This window comes from Hyperoodon ampullatus, assembly GCF_949752795.1.
Source record: "Hyperoodon ampullatus genome assembly, chromosome: 6".
NCBI classification, from domain to species: Eukaryota; Metazoa; Chordata; class Mammalia; order Artiodactyla; family Ziphiidae; genus Hyperoodon; species Hyperoodon ampullatus.
Genome location: NC_136919.1, coordinates 110145202 through 110166169, shown reverse-complemented (window position 1 = coordinate 110166169; position 20968 = coordinate 110145202). Strand labels below are relative to the sequence as shown.

General features: G+C 35.6%; 1 protein-coding gene across 1 annotated transcript in view; it reads right to left on the bottom strand.

The window, feature by feature from the left end:
* The window catches only part of LOC307055085 (contactin-associated protein-like 3), a gene marked incomplete at both ends in the record, with an annotated part of 178242 nt that overhangs the window by 145302 nt on the left and 11972 nt on the right, over positions 1-20968 (bottom strand). The window lies entirely within an intron of this gene.

Below are 20968 nucleotides of genomic sequence, written 5' to 3'. Positions count from 1 at the left end.
CAACAGGCTCTTAAGGAAAATTAAAAACCCTGATTGGTAGCATTTGCCACTTTCCATGGTGTAAATACTAGTACCATGGCCAATTCAAAGCTATCAACGTGATGTCATGACCATGAAGTTGGAAAAAGAATGCACATATCACATCATTATATAGTATTTTCACCACGCAGACACAAGGTATGTAAATAACCTCAAGAGCACTGATAACAGCAAGATGACATAAAATAAAGTAGGAAGTGGTGAGTTTTCAGAATGTATTTCAGAATGTATTACTTTTGTTTTAATATGATTTAATTAATTACATTTATATAATTTAATTTATATAATTTAATTTTTAATAATGATTGTATTTTCATGCAAAATTCATGAAAAGTTAATGATTGGCTCTTGCTAGCTGCTAAAAATTGGTTCCAGCACATCACTCCTAAATGGGAAAATATTAAAAGTATTTCCTTGAAAATCAGAAAGAACACTTTCACAGGCACCACTGTTTCTATTGAACATTGCACTGAAAGTCCTATCAGTACGTAAGAGAAAATTAAGAGCAAAAAATTGGAAAAAATAAAGCAACTGTTATCGTTTCCAGATGATATGATTATGGAGGTAGAAATTCTGAAAGTCACTGGCTAGCTTAACAATTCATTATACAAAAGCTGATAGTATTTCTAAACTTATCCATAGTTAGAAATTAAATTAAATAGAATAGCAAATATTAACAAAACATATAAAGTATCTAAGAATGAATCTTACAGAATTTGCAGGACATTTATGGAGATTATTATAAAAATTGTATTGAAAGACATTAAAGAAAAACTACATAAATTCAGACTACAATGATTGCAAATAGGAAGACTACTTTTAAGGTACTGGTTTTCCCTAGCTTGATCTAAAGATTCATTAGAAGTTCAATCAAAGCTCAGGAGGGTTTTTCACAGAACTTGAAGCAGTGAACCACAGAGCTCAGGGGTTCTTAACATGTGGTACAAATACGATATAGGGGGTCCGTTGAGATGAATAGAACAAATTACGTCTTTATTTTCACTAACCTCTAACTAAAATTTAGCATATTCTTCAGTCAAAAATGTAGACAAACCAGACTATATTCACCAGTGCCCGTGCATTTGTTACCAACATAAGTTACAGATATTTTAATAGCAATCATTGTCACAGATATCTAGAAATATTGTTTATGGTCCCCTTTACTTCAAAATAACAGTATTTATTAAAGTCACCACTAGATCTTGTTTTTTAATGCACTAATAACTAAGTAGACATTATGTTACAATTTCTAGTACATTGATATCAGCATTTCAATATAACTATTTACTTTTAACCCTATGTATACATTTTATGCATTTACAAGCATTGCTGTGAGAAGGGGTCAGGCTTCAGCAAAGTGCCCGAAGGGTCCGTGGCCCAAGGAAGAGCCAAGAAGCACCCGTGGTGTGTGCACTGCAAGTACAAAGCTGTTGAGACATTACTGGGGCATTATTAGCCATTCAGAAAATTCCAGAAGATTGGGATCATCCACAATCCACAGTCAGCTGTGCTAACTCGAATGTTAGCACAATTTCTCAGGGGTGACAGCCTTTTGAGCAGACCAGGCCTGTGTCATTCCCCCTTTAGGTAAAGGGGTCCCAGGGATCTAAATAACCTGCTCAAAGTCACGAGCTGGTTGAGGGTAAGTGAAGATGATCTCCATCAACTGTTTAGCTTGGGAAGCCTGCTCCTTTCCCAGCCTCCCCCACCCCCCCAGCACGGCTTCCTTTCTGAGTCTCCCCAGACGCTCCCCACTCAGTCCCCTCTGCTCACATCTTTCTCATCTCAACATATTGGGGTCTCTCCTTTCTAGGTTGGAAACAGTGGGGACCAAGTGTATATTCTGGAGCCAGACAGGGTGTGGGCATGGCATTTACCAAGCTGCCTACTCTTGGGAAGTCACTGGCCCTCCCTAAGCCTCAGTTGCCTCATCTGTACAATGAGGATGTCACACAACTGAATCACACAACTGGACAAAGGGGAATCACACAACTCATAGGGTTTCTATAAGGATTAAAAGTGTTTGCTTTTATTATTTTCAGTATGGTAAGACAAGTCATCACATAAGCTTCTTCAAAATATTCTATAAGGACGTTTTCCCTATAGAGAGATATAGAAGGCAGCATTCAACGTTCCAAGCCATATTCTCATTTTTTATTCTTTCCTCAAAAGAAGGCATATGAATCTTAGTCTTTAAAAAAAAAAGAGTAAGATGTACTTGCTCTTATGAAGTCATCTTTGCCTTTGAGAAACAATTTTAAAAGTGATCATTTTCTTTACAACCCTAATTGGTTGTTCCAACTCACTTCCACCAGTCAAATTTGCGAATGCATGTGATCAAAAAACGTGACCATGTCCAATAAGGTACTTGGAAAAGAGCGGCTCTGTGTTTGGACAGTGTTTTCTGTACATTCACTGTGTTTTTAACTAAATTACATTCAAGTAAGGTGAAGTCTCAGATGCCACCCAAAAATCTCCTTAACCATTGTTTTCAATCTGAAATGTCTATATTTTATACTACGATTCCTGGAGCCAAAATTGTTAAGACACAATTTAATTTTCTTTTTCTGGAATCATTAAAAAATATTTGATTTCCACTGAATATTATTCTTATCAAAAGTCTGATAGATACTATTTCTATCCAAAAAAAAAGATGAATTCTGAAATGCTTCAAAGCTACAACAATTATTCATAAATAATTGTTTTTAACAAACGAGATGGCAAAACAACTGAAAAGTACAACAACTGAAAAGTACAACCACGTAGGGGGAAAATGAGGTGAGTACAAGTAATAACCTTATAAGAATTAACAAATGAAAATAGACATAATATTACAGAATAGGCTACAGCAAGTTTATTTCTCTTCATAATAACACTCATATTAATAAGAAATTATTCTATGAAATAATCTCAGTTTTGAAATGCACTTATCCCTTCAAAAGTTCAAATGTGCTCAGAAGCTCAAATGTACTCAGAAGCTCAGAAAAGCTTAGGAACTCTAAAGGGAAACTGATGATCCATTGTAATGTGTCTTATAGAAAATACAAACACACCATAATTGTTCATGATTTATGTATGATTCAGATCAGAGTGCTCGGAACATCCTTGTGTGCATGCTTCTATAATAAGTTCTTATGTATTAAATGATCAAACATTGTCTCAGTAGTTGTACCTACTGTAACATCATTTTAATCAATAGCCTATTGTTTGTCCTGCCAACAGAACAGCTTTATACTGAAATTATTAAACAATATTTCAGCTTGTTTTTAAAAATTATATATATATATATATTTTTTTTTTCTCCAGGTAAAATCCTAGAAATTTGGAACTTCCCATAGCTGGGGAAAACATAGTTGCCTTAATCCTCTCAATCTACGTGACACTATCTGAGTGTTTTCCAGACCCTTGACCTCCTCCTAAAACTACTTAAATCTACCCCCTCCATAAATAAAAAACAGTCCCAGACAAACCTCTTTGGATTACTACAGCTCACTGGTGATGCATGCTCTTAGTTTCTTCAGAACTTTCAAATCCAGTTTATACAGAACTGTATATAAATGGCATCTTTCCAATATGCACTATGGTCTAAACTAGACTAAAAATTCCTCAGCAAAGAAAATGCCACTTTACTGAATTCACTGATGAGCTCTAGTAGTTTTCTGGTAGCATCTTTACGATCTTCTATGTCTAATATCGTATCATCTGCAAACAGTGACAGTTTTACTTCTTTCTTTTCCAATTCAGATTTCTTTTCTTTTTCTTCTCTGTTTGCCATAGCTAGGACTTCCAAAACTATGTTGAATAAAAGTGGTGAGAGTGGACATCCTTGTCTTGCTCCTGATCTTAGAGGACATGCTTTTAGATTTTCACTGTTGAGTATGATGTTAGCTGTAGGTTAGTTGTATATGGCCTATATTATTTTGAAATATGTTCCCTCTATGCCCCTTTCTGGAGAGTCTTTAATCATAAATAGGTGTTGAATTTTGTCAAAAGCTTTTTCTGCATCTATTGAGATGATCATATGGTTTTTATTCTTTAACTTGTTGATGTGGTGTATCACAGCCATTGATTTGCAGATACTGAAAAATCCTTGCATCCCTAGGATAAATCCCACTTGATGATAGTGTATGATCCTTTTAATGTATTGTTGGATTTGGATTGCTAGTATTTTGTTGAGGACAAATGAATGGGTAAAGAAGATGTGGTACATATATACAATGGGATATTACTCAGCCATTAAAAAGAATGAAATAATGCCATTTGCAGCAACATGGATGGACCTGGAGATTATCATACTAAGTGAAATAAGTCAGACAGAGGAAGACAAATACCTATTAAAAAATTTGAAACAATAATTCAAATAATTCTTTTAATAATATAATAATAACCTTCCAAAACAGAAAGCACAAAGTCCAGAGGGCTTCCCTGGTGAATTCTGCCAAACATTTAAGGAAGAAATCATGCCATGTCTCCATAATCCCTTTTAGAAGATAGAAGCAGAGGAATACTTTTTAACTTATTCTATGAGGCTAATATTACCATAATACCAAAACCAATCACAGATATTACAAGAAAAGAAACCTACAGACCAATATTTCTCATGAACACAGATGCAAAATCCTCAACAAAATATTAGCAATCAAATCCAACAATGTATAAGAATTACAGGGAATTCCCTGGAAGTCCAGTGGTTAGGACTCCATGCTTCCACTGCAGGGGGCCCGGGTTCAATCCCTGGTGAGGGAACTAGGATCCCACAAGCCACATGGTGTGGCCAAAAAAAAAAATAAAGTAAAATAAAATAAAACTTTTAACAAATAGATTTTTTAAAAAATAGAAGAAGAATTACATGCTGAAACAAGTGGAATTTGTCCCAGGTATTCAGGGTTGGTTCAACATTCAAAATTCAGTTTATGTAATCCATCACATCCACAAGCTAACAAAGAAAAATCACATGGTGCTATCAATAGATGAAGAAAAGCATCTGACAAAATCCAACACCCATCCATGGTAAAAACTCTTGGTAAACTAGGAATAGAGTTGAACTTTCTCAAATTGATAAAGAATATCTACCAAAAACTTACAGCTAACACCACACTTAATGGCGAGAAACTTGAAACTTTCCCCACTAAGATCAAGACTAGGCAAAGATTTTCCCTCTCACCACTCCTTTTCCACATCCTACTAGAAGTGTTAGTTAATGCAATTAGACAAGAAAAGGAAATAGAAGGGATACAGATTAGGAAAGAAATGTCTTTGTTATGGATGACAAGATCATCTATGCAAAAACTCCTGGAACTAATAAGTGGTTATAGCAAGGTCACAGGATACAAGGTTAAAATACAAAAGTCAATTGTTTTTCTATATACCAGCAATGATCAAGTGGAATTAGGACTCTGAAACACTATGCTATTTACATTAGCACCTAAAAAATATAAAATACTTAGGTATAAATCTAACAAAATATGCATGAGATCTATATGAGGAAAACTACAAAACTCTGAGGAATTAATCGAGGAAGAACTAAATAAAAGGAGAGATACTCCGTGTTCATGGACAATACTCAATCTTGTCAAGATTTCAGCTTTTCCCAATTTGATCTATAGATTCAAGGCAATCTCAATCAAAATTCAAGCAAGTTATTTTGTGGATATCAACAAACTGATTCTAAAGTTTATGTGGTGAAGCAAAAGACCCAGAATAAACAAAACAATATTGAAGAAGAACAGAGTGGTAGGAATGACACTACCTGATTTCAAGACTTACCATAGAGGTACAGTAATTAAGACAGTGTATTGGCAAAAGAACTGACAAATAGATCAGTGAAACAGAACAGAGAGCCCTGAAGTAGACCTACACAAATTTAATCAATTGACCTTTGACAAAGTAGCGAAGGCAATACAATAGAGCAAAGATAGTCTTTTCAATAAGTGGTAATGGAACAAATGGACTTCCATAAGCAAAAACATGAATCTAGACACAGACTTTTCACCCTTCACAAAAATTAATTCAAAATGGTTCACATATCTAACTGTAAAGCACAAACCTATAAAACTCCTTGAAGATAACACAGGAGAAAATCTAGATGAACCTGTGTTCTGCAAAGACTTTGTAGATACAAAGCCACGATCCATGAAGAAAAGAACTGATAAGATGGACTTTATTAAAACTAAAAATTTCTGCCCTGCAAAAGACAGTCAAGAGAATGAAAACACAAGTCATAAGATGGGAGAAAATATTTGTAAAATACACATCGAACAAATGACTTTTATCCAAAATATGCAAAGAACTCAAACTTACCAATTAGAAAACAAACAACTCCAATTAAAAAATGGTCCAAAGCTGACTTTAACAGACACTTCACCGAAGAAGATATACAGATGAGAAAGAAGCATATGAAAAGATGCTCCACATCATATGTCTTCAGAGAAATGCACATTAAAACAACAATGAGATACCACTACACTCCTATGAAAATGGTCAAAATCTGGAACACTAATGACACCAAGTGTTGGCGAGGATGCAGAGCAACAGGAACTTTCATTGCTGGTGGGAATGCAAAATGGTGCCGCCTTTTTGAAGACTGGCCGGTTCCTACAAAACTAAACATATTCCTACATGCAATCCAAAATCTGTTCCTTGGTATTTACCCAAAGGGATTGAAAACTTATGTCTACACAAAAACATGCACAAAAATGTTTATAGCAGCTTTAGTCATTAAACTCCAACGCTTGGAAGCAACCAAGACATCCTTTAGTAGGAATGGATAAATAAACTGTGGTACATCCATATAGTGGAATATTAGTAATAAAAAGAAATGATCCATCAAGCCATGAAAAGACACAGAAGAAACTTAAATGCATATTATTAAGTGAAAGAAGCCAGTCTTCAAAGGATACATACCATATGATTCTAGCTCTATGATACTCTAGAAAAAACAGAAGTGTGGAGCCAGTAAAATGATCAGTGGTTGCCAGTGTTTAGATGGGCGAGAGGAATGAATAAGAGGAACACAAGGGATTTTAAGAGCAGTGAAACTATTCGGTATAATAATATAATAATATAATACATGTCATTATACATTTGTCCAAACCCACAGAATGTACAACACCAAGAGTGAACCATAAACTATGGACTTGGGGTGACTATCATGTGTCAGCACAGGTTCATTGACTGTAAAATAAAAAAAGTATCAACACCACTCTGGAGAAGGATGCTGGTAATAGAGGAGGTTAAGCATGTGTGAGGGAAGGGGGTATATGGGAAATCTCTGTACTTTCTGCTCAATTTTACGTAAACCTAAAACTGCTCAAAAAATATAGTTTATTTTTAAAAAAGGGCAGGGGGGCTTTCTCTTTATCAACTACCCTGAATATTCACTTAAAAATAAATGCTATGATTTAAATAACTTACTGAGAAAGAAGAGAAACTTTCAGGGTTTTTTTCCCCAGTTATACATCCAGGAGCCCATTTATAAAACTTAGTTCTATCCCTTCATGGTTTTAAAATTGTGCAAGGGTGTGTGACTCTACCAGCCTTCAGAGGAATCAAATATCTGGAGGGAGAATGGTTGTAGTTTTTCATGGATTGTCCTGCTTCAGCACGCTAAGCAGACAAGGATTTAGACCTGTTTTAAAGGTCAGTTTTAATTAGCCCAATTATTATTCCCTCGTGACTGCTGGAAAATTATATTCAGCAAATGGAACAGATTCCCAGTGATGGGAGTGTTTCTAAAATTATAACTTGTGCCAGTTTAATGAATCATACTGCTTCTCATATAGGAACAGCACTGGTTTTTTTTTTTTAAAGAACCACTATTTATCTTTATTTCTTCAGCTTCTATCACAGTGCCTGGCCCATGGTAAGCATTTGATAAATGTTTGCTGAATTAAATTGATCACAAGTCCGAGAGCAACTTTCTTAAATCTCCATATCTAAGTTATATTTCAACCCTGAGATATATTGAGCTTAAAACATTGAGCCAAGTTCATCCTAACAGAAAACTCATGCGGTCTTAATTTCCAGGCTGGGTGTGGGGTAGGTATGTGATAGTGGGACCCAGGAAAATATAGATAGAGAAGCGGGGTTCTCACTAATAGGAAGGGACTGCCAGTGAAGTATTCATTTCAGAAGGCATTCGCATTCCTGCTTAAACAGGGCATGTCAGTAAAATTCAGCAATCCAACACACTCAGATATTTTTCAAAAATAATTCACAAATGGAAAGATTAGAACATGTCTGTGTTAGAAGTAACATCTCTAGATTTATCAAGATTGTATAATTTTGTGCAATGCAATTCAGGGGAGAAATAGATACAGCAGTTTTTCAGACACTGATACTCAAAGGGCAATTCCCCATCGCTGCCCCTGAAATTCTGATTTAGTGAGAGGATTTATTTGTGTACTTAAGGAAGACACATTCTGTTCTTCAGAGAAGGAAATGTACAACACTCGGGACAGGAGCTGAGAGATCTCTGCAGTGGATGAAAACCTCAGCTGTGCCAGGAGAGACCCTCAACGTGGCCACCGGGAGTGTGCACTAAATTGCAGCCCTGGTATCTGTATTATGTTCTGTGGTTATTAAACCAGAATTGGAGAGTTGGGCAGTGTAAAAGACATACTTTCAAATATCTGAGGCCCTATCACACTAGTGCCCAGAAAGATGCACTTGGGAAACTCAGCTGTTGACTCATATTAGTATTGATATTACTTTAAATATTTAGTTTAAAAAGATTTTCACTATCCATAGCTCATTAACTGGAACACTTCCTTGCTTGTATATAAATCTGAAATATCCATTTACGGGGCAAAGTCTAATATTCCACACAACTTACTCGAATTGTTGAAATAGTCACAGAGCAATGAAATATGCAGTTTTGGGGTGATGTCAGTATCATGATAGTGTGAATCGTTCTTTTTTTTCTCTCTCTCCTTTGATTTACAACTATTAGGACGTCCATAACCAGAAAAAAAAAAAGCACCTATCCACAGCATACACCAACATCCAAGAGATCCATCCACCTGTGCATCCAAAGTGGGTGGATTGGACCATGGAGTAGGTAGCAGAGATTGAGGGAAGTGGCTGCAGAGCTGGTGGCAGGACGCTGTGACAGCATAGAAGGCGGCTGCTGTTCTGGCAGCGAGCCAGCACAACCTTTCTGGCAGAGGAGGTGGAGGATGAAGGCAGTGACTGGAAGTCTGCCCAGCCACGTGTGTTACAGCTGGCGGGACCAGTTTCTCTCTCTGAGGAGAGACTGCAGGGAATGGGCAGGGGGAAAGGAAAGGTAAGTAGACAGACAAAGAGAACTGAAGTAAAATGTCTCCTGCTGTCTGTCCCTGGAGGCAAGGGGACCGACCGACCACCCAAGGACCCCTGGGACTCCGCCCCATCCCAACTTGAGTTTACCTCTACCAGGCCATGGACACCCACAAAGCCCCAAGTGCTAAGTACACACACCTCCCCCCCACGCCCACATTCTGCCACCATGCGTTGTTTCTTTGTTGTTGTTTTTGTTTTGTTTTGTTTTAACTGTGTGGGTTCCCAATCTTAGAAGCCGCTAGTTAATGTTGGTAAGAGAAACCAAACACTTGTGCCATAGTGCCACCTTCTGTAAAGGAAGGCTCCTAACTACCAACCTGTTGCGTTCTTAGGATCAAAGTAAACAAAGTCTTACCTAAATAAAAATGGTATTCCATTTTTTATTTAGGGAATCATGGTAATACAGTATCGCAAAAAAAAAAAAAAAGACAGTTTTCCAGCAACTAAACCCAAAGGTATGGAATATTGTGATCTAACTGATAAAGAGTTTTAAATAGCTGTTATGAAGAAATTCAATAGAAAACTCATAAAGGCAATGCAGTGATATTAGGAATGAAAATAACAAGCAGAAGGAATACTTTATCAAAGAGATTAAAATTCTAAGAAAGAATCAGACAGATTTCTGGAGCTGAAGAACTCAATAAATGAGATAAAGAATGCATTACAATGCACTTGAAATAGAGCATATCGGGTAGAAGAGAGAATTAGCAAGCTCAAGGATAGAAATATAGAAATAATTCAGGTGGAAGAAGAGAGAGAACTAAGATTTTTAAAAAGTGAAGCCTATGAGAAATATCTGATTCTATTGGAAAGGTAAATGTAAGAATAATGGGCATCCCAGAAGGAGAAGAGAGTGGGAAGGAGACAGAGTTTATTTAAAGAAATAATAGCTGAGAAATTCCCAAACCTGGGGATGCGATGAACATACAGATCTACAAAGCTAACAGAATATCTTGTTATCTCATCAAAAAAGACCTCTAAAACACATTTTAATGAAGCTGTCAAGATTCAATTATAAAGAAGCAATTTTAAAGGCAGCCGGGGGGAAAAAAAAAAAAGACAGCAACCTACAACGGTACCCCCCATTACGCTACAGTAGATTTCTCAGCAGAAACTTTTCAGGTCAGGAGACAGATAGTGGAATGACATATTCAAAATATTGAAAGATGAAAATTTCCATCTAAGAATACTCTATGTGGCAGTTATCCTTCAGATATAAAGGAGAATTAAAGCCTTTCCCAGACAAACTAAAGCTGAGGGAGTTTACCACCACTAGACCTGCCTTATGAGAAATGTTGAAAGGAGCTCTTCAAGCTGAAACAAAAAGACAGAAGTACATAAAACTCTGATTAAGATGATAAATACTCATAATTAGAATACTGTAAATCTTTTTCAGAACAGTATATTAAATTCTTAACTATAATATAATGGTTAAAGGAAAAGAGCGTTAAAAATGGCTATAGGGCTTCCCTGGTGGCGCAGTGGTTCAGAGTCCGCCTGCCGATGCAGGGACGCAGGTTCGTGCCCCGGTCCGGGAAGATCCCACATGCCGCGGAGTGGCTGGGCCCGTGAGCCATGGCTGCTGAGCCTGCGCGTCCGGAGCCTGTGCTCCGCAACGGGAGAGGCCACAACAGTGAGAGGAAAAAAAAAAAATGGCTATAGATGCTACAACTTGGTAATGAAATCACAGCATAGAGATAATTTCTAACATTAAAAACATAAAAGGGGAAGAGTAAGTAAGCAGATGAAACCTTTACAGGTGAATGAAGATAAACTGGCATCAGCAGGAAAGAGGCTATTTTACCTGTAAGATGTTTTATGTAAACTTCGTGGTAACAACAAGCAAAAATCGAGAGCAGAAACATAAACATAAAAAAGGGGAGAGTGAGCAAATCACCATGGAAAACCACCAACTTATAAAGGCAGACAGAAAGGGAAGAAAAAAGGAACAACAGAGAAACAAAATAAGCAGAAGGCAAAAGATAAAATGGCACTAGTAAATTCTTACATATCAGTAATCACCCCTAAATGTAAACAGATTGAACTCACCAATCAAAAGGCACATAGTGGGTGGATGGCTGAAAAAACAAGGTCCAGCTCTATACTCTCTACAGAAGACTCATTTCAGCTCTAAAGGCACATAGGCTCAAAGTGAAAGGATGGAAGATGATATTCCAAGCAAATAGAAATGAAAAGAAGGTGGATATAGCCATCCTTGTATCAGACAAAACACACTTCAAGCCAAAAAAGGTAAGAAGAGACAAAGAAGGTCAGTAAAGGGGTCACTACATCAAGAAGATATAACAATAATAAATATGTACATTCCCAAAACCTGATCACTGAAATATATAAGTATGTAATAATAGATATTAAGGAACTAATAGACAACAATGCAGTAATTGTAGGAACTTCAATACCCCACTATCAGCAATGGATAGATTGTCTTGACAGAAAATCAACAACGAAACATTGGACTTGAACCACACCTTAGAACAAATAGATTTAATAGACACATATAGAATATTCCACCCAACAGTAGCAGAACACACATTCTTCTCAAGTGCACATAGAACATTCAGGCTGGATCATATGATAGGTCACAAAACAAATCTTAGTAAACTTAAGAAGACTGAAATCATATCAGCTATCTTCTGTGACCATAATTGGTATGAAACTAGAAGTCCACAACAAGAGGGAGATGAGAAGATCTACAAACATGTGGAAAGTAAACACACACCTAAACAACCATTGTGTCAAAGAAGAAATCAAAAAGGAAATAAAAAATATCTCAAAACAAATGAAAATGAAAACATAACATATCAAATATCATGGCATGCAGCAAAAGCAGATCTGAGTGGAAAGTTTATAGCAATAAACACATTAAGATGTTAGAAAAATCTCAAGTAAACAACCTAACTTTATATCTCAAGGAACTAGAAAAAGAAGAAAAAATTAAGCCCAAAGTTAGCAGAACTAAGGAAATAGTAAGTATCAGAATGCAAATAAATGAAATAGAAACCAGAAAAACAATAGAAAGGATCAAGGAAACTACAAAATGTTTCTTCAAAAAGGTAAACAACATTGACAAACCTTTAGTTAGACTAAGGAAAAAAAAGAAGAGTCAAATAAATAAAATTAGAAATGAAAAGAGAAGACATTACAACTGATACTACAGAAATACATAGAATCATAAGACACTGCTATGAACAATTATATGCCAATGGATTATACAACCTAAAAGAAATGGATACATTTCTAGAAACACACAACCTACCATGACTGAATCAGGAAGAAATAGAAAGTAGGAACAGACCAATAATGAGTAAAGACACTGTATCAGTAATTTAAAAATTCCCAACACAGAAAACTCTAGGACCAGATAACTCCCCTGGATAATTCTATCAAACATTTAAAGAAGTAATACCAATCCTCCTCAAACTCTTCCAAAATATTGAGGGGGAGAAAACACTTCCAAACTTGTTCTATGAGGCCAGCATTACCTTGATACCAAAGCCAGATAAGGATACCACAAGAAAAGAAAACTATAGACCAATATCCCTGATGAACATAGGAGCAAAAATTCTCAACAAAATATTAGCAAACCAAATTCAAGAACACATGAACAGAATTATATATGATGACCAAGTGGAATTTATTCCTAGGATGAAAGGATGGGTCAACATATGCAAATCAATAAATCCAACACATCACGTCAATAAAATAAAAAATAAAAATCACATGATCTTTTCAATAGAGAAAGAAAAAACATTTGACATAAAACAACATCCTTTCATAATAAAAACCCTTAACAGGGCTTCCCTGGTGGCGCAGTGGTTGAGAGTCCGCCTGCTAATGCAGGGAACACGGGTTCGTGCCCTGGTCCAGGAAGATCCCACATGCCGCGGAGCGGCTAGGCCCGTGAGCCATGGCCGCGGAGCCTGGGCTCTGCAAAGGTAGAGGCCAAAATAGTGAGAGGCCCGCGTACCGCCAAAAAAAGACAAAAAACCCTTAACAGACTGGGTATAGAAGGAACATACTTCAACATAAAGGCCATGTATAACAAACACAAGGGTAACGTTATACCTGATGGAAAGAAATGGAAAGTGTTTCCTCTGAGACCAGGAACAAGGCAAGGATGTCCAGTCTCACTACTCTTATTCAATATAGTACTGGAAGTCCTAGCTAGAGCAATTATGCAAGACAAATAAATAAAATATATCCAAATCAGAAATGAAGAAGTAAAACTGTCATTATTTGCTGATGATACGATTGAACATATAGAAAATCCCAAAGAATCAGCCAAAAAACTATTGAAATTAATCAACAATTTCAGTAAATTGGCAGGATACAATGTCAACATACAGAACTCAATTTCATTCCTCTACACTAATGATAAAGCACCTGAGAAAGAAATAAGGAAAACCATCCCTTTCACAATAGCATCAAAAACAATAAAATACTTAGGAATAAATTTAACCAAGGAAGTGAAAGATCTGTACAATTAGAACTGCAAAACTGCTGAAAGAAATCCAGGACACAAACAAATGGAAAGACACAAACAAAATCAAAGAAATTGAAGACACAAACAAATGTTCAAGCATCCAAAGAGTTAATATTGTTAAAATATCAATAGTTCTAAAGCCATCAACAAATTAAACATAGTCCTCACCAAAATACCAAAGGCATTCTTCACAGAAATAGAAGAAACAATCCTAAGATGTGTGTGGAACCACAAAAGACCTCAAACAGCCAAAGCAATCTTGAGAGAAAAGAGCAAAGCCAGAGATACCACACTTCTGGATTTCAAGCTATACCACAAAGCCATAGTAGAAAAACAGTATTGTACTTGGGGGAAAAAAAAGACATATTGACCAACGGACCAGAATAGAGAGCCCAGAATTAAACCCTGGCATATACGGTCAACTAGTATTCAACAAGGAAGCCAAGAATACCTGGTGGAGAAAGAATAGCCTCTTCAACAAATGGTGCTGGAAAAATTGGAGAAACATACAGAACAATGAAAGTAGATCCCTATCTCACACCACTCACAATATTTAACTCAAAATGGGTCAAAGACTTAAACATAAGACCTGATGCCATAAAAATCCTAAAAGAAAATGTTAGGCGAGAAGTTTATTGATATTGGTCTTGGCAATAATTTGGTGGGCATGATGCCAAAATAACAAACAATAAAAGAAAATAATCAAAACATGGGACTACATCAAACTCAAGAGCTTCTGCACATCAAAAGAATAAATTAATTAACAAAATGAAAAGACACCCTACAGAATGGGAGAAAATTTTTGCAAACCATTTATCGAATAAGTGATAAATATCCAAAATATATAAGGAACTCAGTCAACTCAATAACAAAAAACAAACAATCTGGTTAAAAGATGGGAAGAAGGAGTAGTCATTTCTCCAAAAAGGACATCAAAATGCCAAGAGACACATGAAAAGATGCTCAACATCACTAATCATAAGGGGACTGCAAATCAAAATCACAGTGAAACATTACCTCACACCTGTTAGAATGGCTATCATCAAGAAGACAAGGGCCAACAGATGCTGGTGAGGATGTGGCGAAAAAGGAACCCTTACACACTATTGGTGGGAATGTAAATTAGTCTAAGAACTATAGAAAGCAAGATGGAAGTTCCTCAAAAAATTAAAAGTAGATCTATCATATACTCCAGGAATTCCACTTCTGGGTATACATCCAAAGAAAATGAAAATAGGATTTTGACAAGATATATGCACTCCCATGTTTATCACGGCATTACTCACAATAGCCAAGATATGGAAACAACCCAAAAGACCATCAGTGGACGAATGGGTAAAAAAATATGTGGTATACATACACCGTGGAATGTTATTCAGCCATGAGAAAGGAAGAGATCCTCCCATTTGCTACAACATTATGCTAAGAGAGTAAGTCAGAAAGAGAAAGACAAATACTATATGATGTCACTTACACGTGAAATCTAAAAGTTAAACCTGTGAAAAACAGAATAAAATGATGGTTACTCGGGGATGGGGACAGGGACAAGAGGGATGGTCTTTCAGGGTACAAACTTGTAAGAATTGGTAAATAAGCCATGAAGATCTAACGAACAGTATAATAAATAGACAGTAATACTGTACTATAATTATATAATGTGATCATGTGTATTATAATTATATAATGTGATATTACTTCAGCAATCACATTAACAATATATAAATGTATCAAAGTAACGTATTGTATACCTTAAACATATGCAATGTTACAAGTCAAATTTATTCAATAAAAAAGTGTGCAATTTTATATTTTTCTGTTCATACATTGTTCACATGAATTACCAAAATACTGTAATTGCCAAAATCACATAATTTCCTTCTATAAATGTTGCTGCTATATAAGTTGCTTCATGGAGCAAGGACCTAATAAATATTTTTTGAGTTAATAATTTATTTTGAAACTTTAGAGATATTTTTTTATCCTTCAGTTTCTCAATTTTCTCCACTGAATATTGGAGGCAAAGTTATGTCTTTCTCTCTGTATTATATGATTGTAGAAGAGTTAAAAACTCTGCACAAATTTTTTAAAAACCTGTGGTGAACATGAAAGGGTTAGGTGTTCCTTTATATTTACAGGAGTGCTTCTTCTAAAAGTCCATGTGACTTTATAAACTTACAAAATTTAACAAAAAAATAACACCTATGCTATAATATTTGATCCATAAATACTATAACAATTGTTAAAATTTTAGGACAAGATTTAAGTTACACAAGAATTTTTTACACTATGTTTGGTAATTTGGGCATTTTCATTGGAAAAAATTTAAAAGAAAATAACTAACATAATCCAAAGCTAAAGATTCATTGCTTTATAGTAGAATGAGAAAACAAAATACACATCATTGCAAAGAAATGTGTATTTGGTGCTTTAAATAATCAACTGGGAGTTTCAAAAAGCTTGTCTGACTACTGATAAAACTCCATTCACATGCTGTCTTGCAACTTGGAAATACTTTCCTTTTGTCCATCCACCTCTCCTCCTCCCCCCCCTCCTTCTTCCTTGTCTTCCTCCTTTCCTCTCTTCCTTCTTTTCTCCAAGAGATTCAACAGGGGACAGTTGTCAAAAAGATGTTCATAGCTAAAGGCAGCAAGTACAATCAATCCATTCAAAGCACAAGTACCTGTTAATGATCCCCCCATAAAATACTGCTTTTCTCATTTTGCCAGAGGGGAAAAAAAACAAGACAGTAACTACTTTGCAGAGTTCCAAGAATATACACAAAATATACACGGGAAAAAGGAAAATTTTATATTTTGGAATTTGGATTCAAATGATACCTAAAGTTTTAATACAATTAATTCCTGGTAAATATTTTCAGGTTTAATCCACTGAGGTACACTATTATAATATAGCATTGCTGTTTAATGTAATGTTTACCTAAAAATTATTTAATTATTAATAGCAACAGTTCACTGAAAACTTGGGTCTCTGCCCAAATAGTTTCCATAAAACAATCATTATGTTTAATTGTTCATGTTTATTCAAAAATACAGGCCACTGCCGTTTACAAGAGTAGAAAACCTAATCATTTTAAGAAGTGTGTGTGTGTGTGTGTGTGTGTGTGCATGTGCGCATGCGCATGCGCATGCACACACATATTTAACAAGTAAATAAAAAATTAGATTACTATTGAATAAAGCAGTGCATTCTCAGGTATCTCATTAGATACATATATAAAGATAAAATAACTATTTGGACCTGAAAACAAAGACTATTACAAGAGACAAAGAAGGACACTACATAATGATCAAGGGATCAATCCAAGAAGAAGATATAAAAACTGTAAATATTTATGCACCCAACATAGCAGCACCTCAATACATAAGGCAAATGCTAACAGCCATAAAAGGGGAAATCAACAGTAACACAATCATAGTAGGGGACTTTAACACCCCACTTTCACCAATGGACAGACCATCCAAAATGAAAATAAATAAGGAAACACAAGCTTTAAGTGATACACTAAACAAGATGGCCTTAATTGATATTTATAGGACATTCCATCCAAAAACAACACAATACACTTTCTTCTCAAGTGCTCATGGAACATTCTCCAGGATAAATCGTATCTTGGGTCACAAATCAAGCCTTGGTAAATTTACAGAAAATTGAAATCATATCAAGTATCGTTTCCGACCACAATGCTATGAGATTAGATATTAATTACAGGAAAAAATCTGTAAAAAATACAAACACATGGAGGCTAAACAATACACTACTTAATAACCAAGAGATCACTGAAGAAATCAAAGAGGAAATCAAAAAATACCTAGAAACAAATGACAATGAAAACACGATCACCCAAAACCTATGGGATGCAGCAAAAGTAGTCCTAGAGGGAAGTTTATAGCAATACAATGTTACCTCAAGAAACAAGAAACATCTAAATAAAAACGTAACCTTACACCTAAAGCAATTACAGAGAGAAGAACAAAAGAACCACAAAGTTAGCAGAAGGAAAGAAATCATAAAGATCAGATCAGAAATAAATGAAAAAGAAATGAAGGAAACAATAGCAAAGATGAATAAAACTAAAAGCTGGTTCTTTGAGAAGATAAGCAAAATTGATAAACCATTAGCCAGATTCATCAAGAAAAAAAGGGAGAAGACTCAAATCAATAGAATTAGAAATGAAAAAGGAGAAGTAACAGCTGACACTGCAGAAATACAAAAGATCATGAGAGATTACTACAAGCAACTCTATGCCAATAAAATGGACAACCTGGAAGAAATGGACAAATTCTTAGAAACAGACAACCTTCCAAGACTGAACCGGGAAGAAATAGAAAATATAAACAAAACAAACACAAGCACAGAAATTGAAACTGTGATTAAAAATCTTCCAACAAACAAAAGCCCAGGACCAGATGGTGTCACAGGCGAATTCTATCAAACATTTACAGAAGAGCTAATACCTATCCTTCTCAAACTCTTACAAAATATAGCAGAGGGAGGAACACTCCCAAACTCATTCTACGAGGCCACCATCATCCTGATACCAAAACCAAAGATGTCACAAAGAAAGAAAACTACAGGCCAATATCACCGATGAACATAGATGCAAAAATCCTCGACAAAATACTAGCAAACAGAATCCAACAGCACATTAAAAGGATCATAAATCACGACCAAGTGGGGTTTATCCCAGGAATGAAAGGATTCTTCAATATACGCAAATCAAACAGTGTGCTACACCATATTTACAAACTGAAGGATAAAAACCATATGATCGTCTCAACAGATGCAGAAAAAGCTTTCAACAAAATTCAACACCCATTTATGAAAAAAACCCTCCAGAAAGTAGGCATAGAGCGAACCTACCTCAACATAATAAAGGCCATATATGACAAACCCACACCCAAATCTTTCTCAATGATGAAAAACTGAAACTATTCCCTCTAAGATCAGGAACAAGACAAGGGTGCCCACTCTCACCACTATTATTCAACATAGATTTGGAAGTTATAGTCACAGCAATCAGAGAAGAAAAAGAAATAAAACGAATCCAAATCGGAAAAGAAGAAGTAAAGCTGTCACTGTTTGCACGTAACATGATACTATACATAGAGAATCCTAAAGATGCTACCAGAAAACTACTAGAGCTAATCAATGAATTTGGTAAAGTAGCACAATACAAAATTAATGCACAGAAATCTCTTGCATTCCTATACACTAAGATGAAAAATCTGAAAGAGAAATTAAGGAAACACCCTCATTTACCATTGCAAAAAAAAGAATAAAATACCTAGCAATAAACCTACCTAAGGAGACAAAAGACCTGTATGCAGAAAACTATAAGACTGATGAAAGAAATTAAAGATGTTACAATAGATGGAAAGATACAAGTCTGGCTAATGGTTTATCAATTTTGTTTATCTTCTCAAAGAACCAGCTTTTAGTTTTATTGATCTTTGCTATCGTTTCCTTCATATGGTCACCTTATCTTTGATAAAGGAGGCAAGAATATACAGTGGAGAAAAGACAGCCTCTTCAATAAGTGGTGCTGGGAAAACTGGACAGGTACATGTAAAAGTATGAAATTAGAACTCTCCTTAACACCATATACAAAAATAAACTCAAAATGGATTAAAGACCTAAATGTAAGGCCAGACACTATCAAACTCTTAGAGGAAAACATAGGCAGAACACCCTATGACATAAATCACAGCAAGATCCCTTTTGACCCACCTCCTAGAGAAATGGAAATAAAAACAAAAATAAACAAATGAGACCTAATGAAACTTAAAAGCTTTTGCACAACAAAGGAAAACATAAACAAGTCCAAAAGACAACCCTCAGAATGGGAGAAAATATTTGCAAATGAAGGAACTGACAAAGGATTAATCTCCAAAATTTATAAGCAGCTCATGCAGCTCAATAATAAAAAAACAAACAGCCCAATCCAAAAATGGGCAGAAGACCTAAATAGACATTTCTCCAAAGAAGATATACAGATTGCCAACAAACACATGAAATAATGCTCAACGTCATTAATCATTAGAGAAATGCCAATCAAAACTACAATGAGATATCATCTCACACCGGTCAGAATGGCCATCATCAAAAACTCTACAAACAATAAATGCTGGAGAGGGTGAGGAGAAAAGGGAACACTCTTGCACTGCTGGTGGGAATGTAAATTGATACAGCCACTATGGAGAACAGTATGGAGGTTCCTTAAAAAACTACAAATAGAACTACCATACGACCCAGCAATCCCACTACTGGGCATATACCCTGAGAAAACCATAATTCAAAAAGAGTCATGTACCAAAATGTTCATTGCAGCTCTATTTACAATAGCCAGGACATGGAAGCAACCTAAGTGTCCATCAACAGATGAATGGATAAAGAAGATGTGGCACATATATACAATGGAATATTACTCAGTCATAAAAAGAAACAAAATTGAGTTATTTGTAGTGAGGTGGATGGACCTAGAGTCTGTCATACAGAGTGAAGTAAGTCAAAAAGAGAAAAACAAATACCGTATGCTAACACATATATATGGAATCTAAGAAAAAAAAAAGGTCATGAAGTACCTAGGGGTAAGACGGGAATAAAGACACAGACCTACTAGAGCATGGACTTGAGGATATGGGGAGGGGGAAGGGTAAGCTGTGACAAAGTCCGAGAGAGGCATGGACATATATACACTACCAAACATAAAACAGATAGCTAGTGGGAAGCAGCCGCATAGCACAGGGAGATCAGCTAGGTGGTTTGTGACCACCTAGAGGGGTGGGATAGGGAGGGTGGGCGGGAGGGAGACACAAGAGGGAAGAGATATGGGAACATATGTATATGTATAACTGATTCACTTTGTTATAAAGCAGAAACTAACACACCACTGTAAAGCAATTATACTCCAATAAAAATGTTAAAAAAATATATATATATATATAAAACTGAAAGAAGTTAAAGTTGCTAGTGACAATTTAATCCAAATAGCTTAATCTGAAAAGCTTTATTGTTTAGAGATATATAATATTACAGAAAGCTGAAACATATCAATGTACTGTTAGAATTTCTAATTCTATGACATAAACT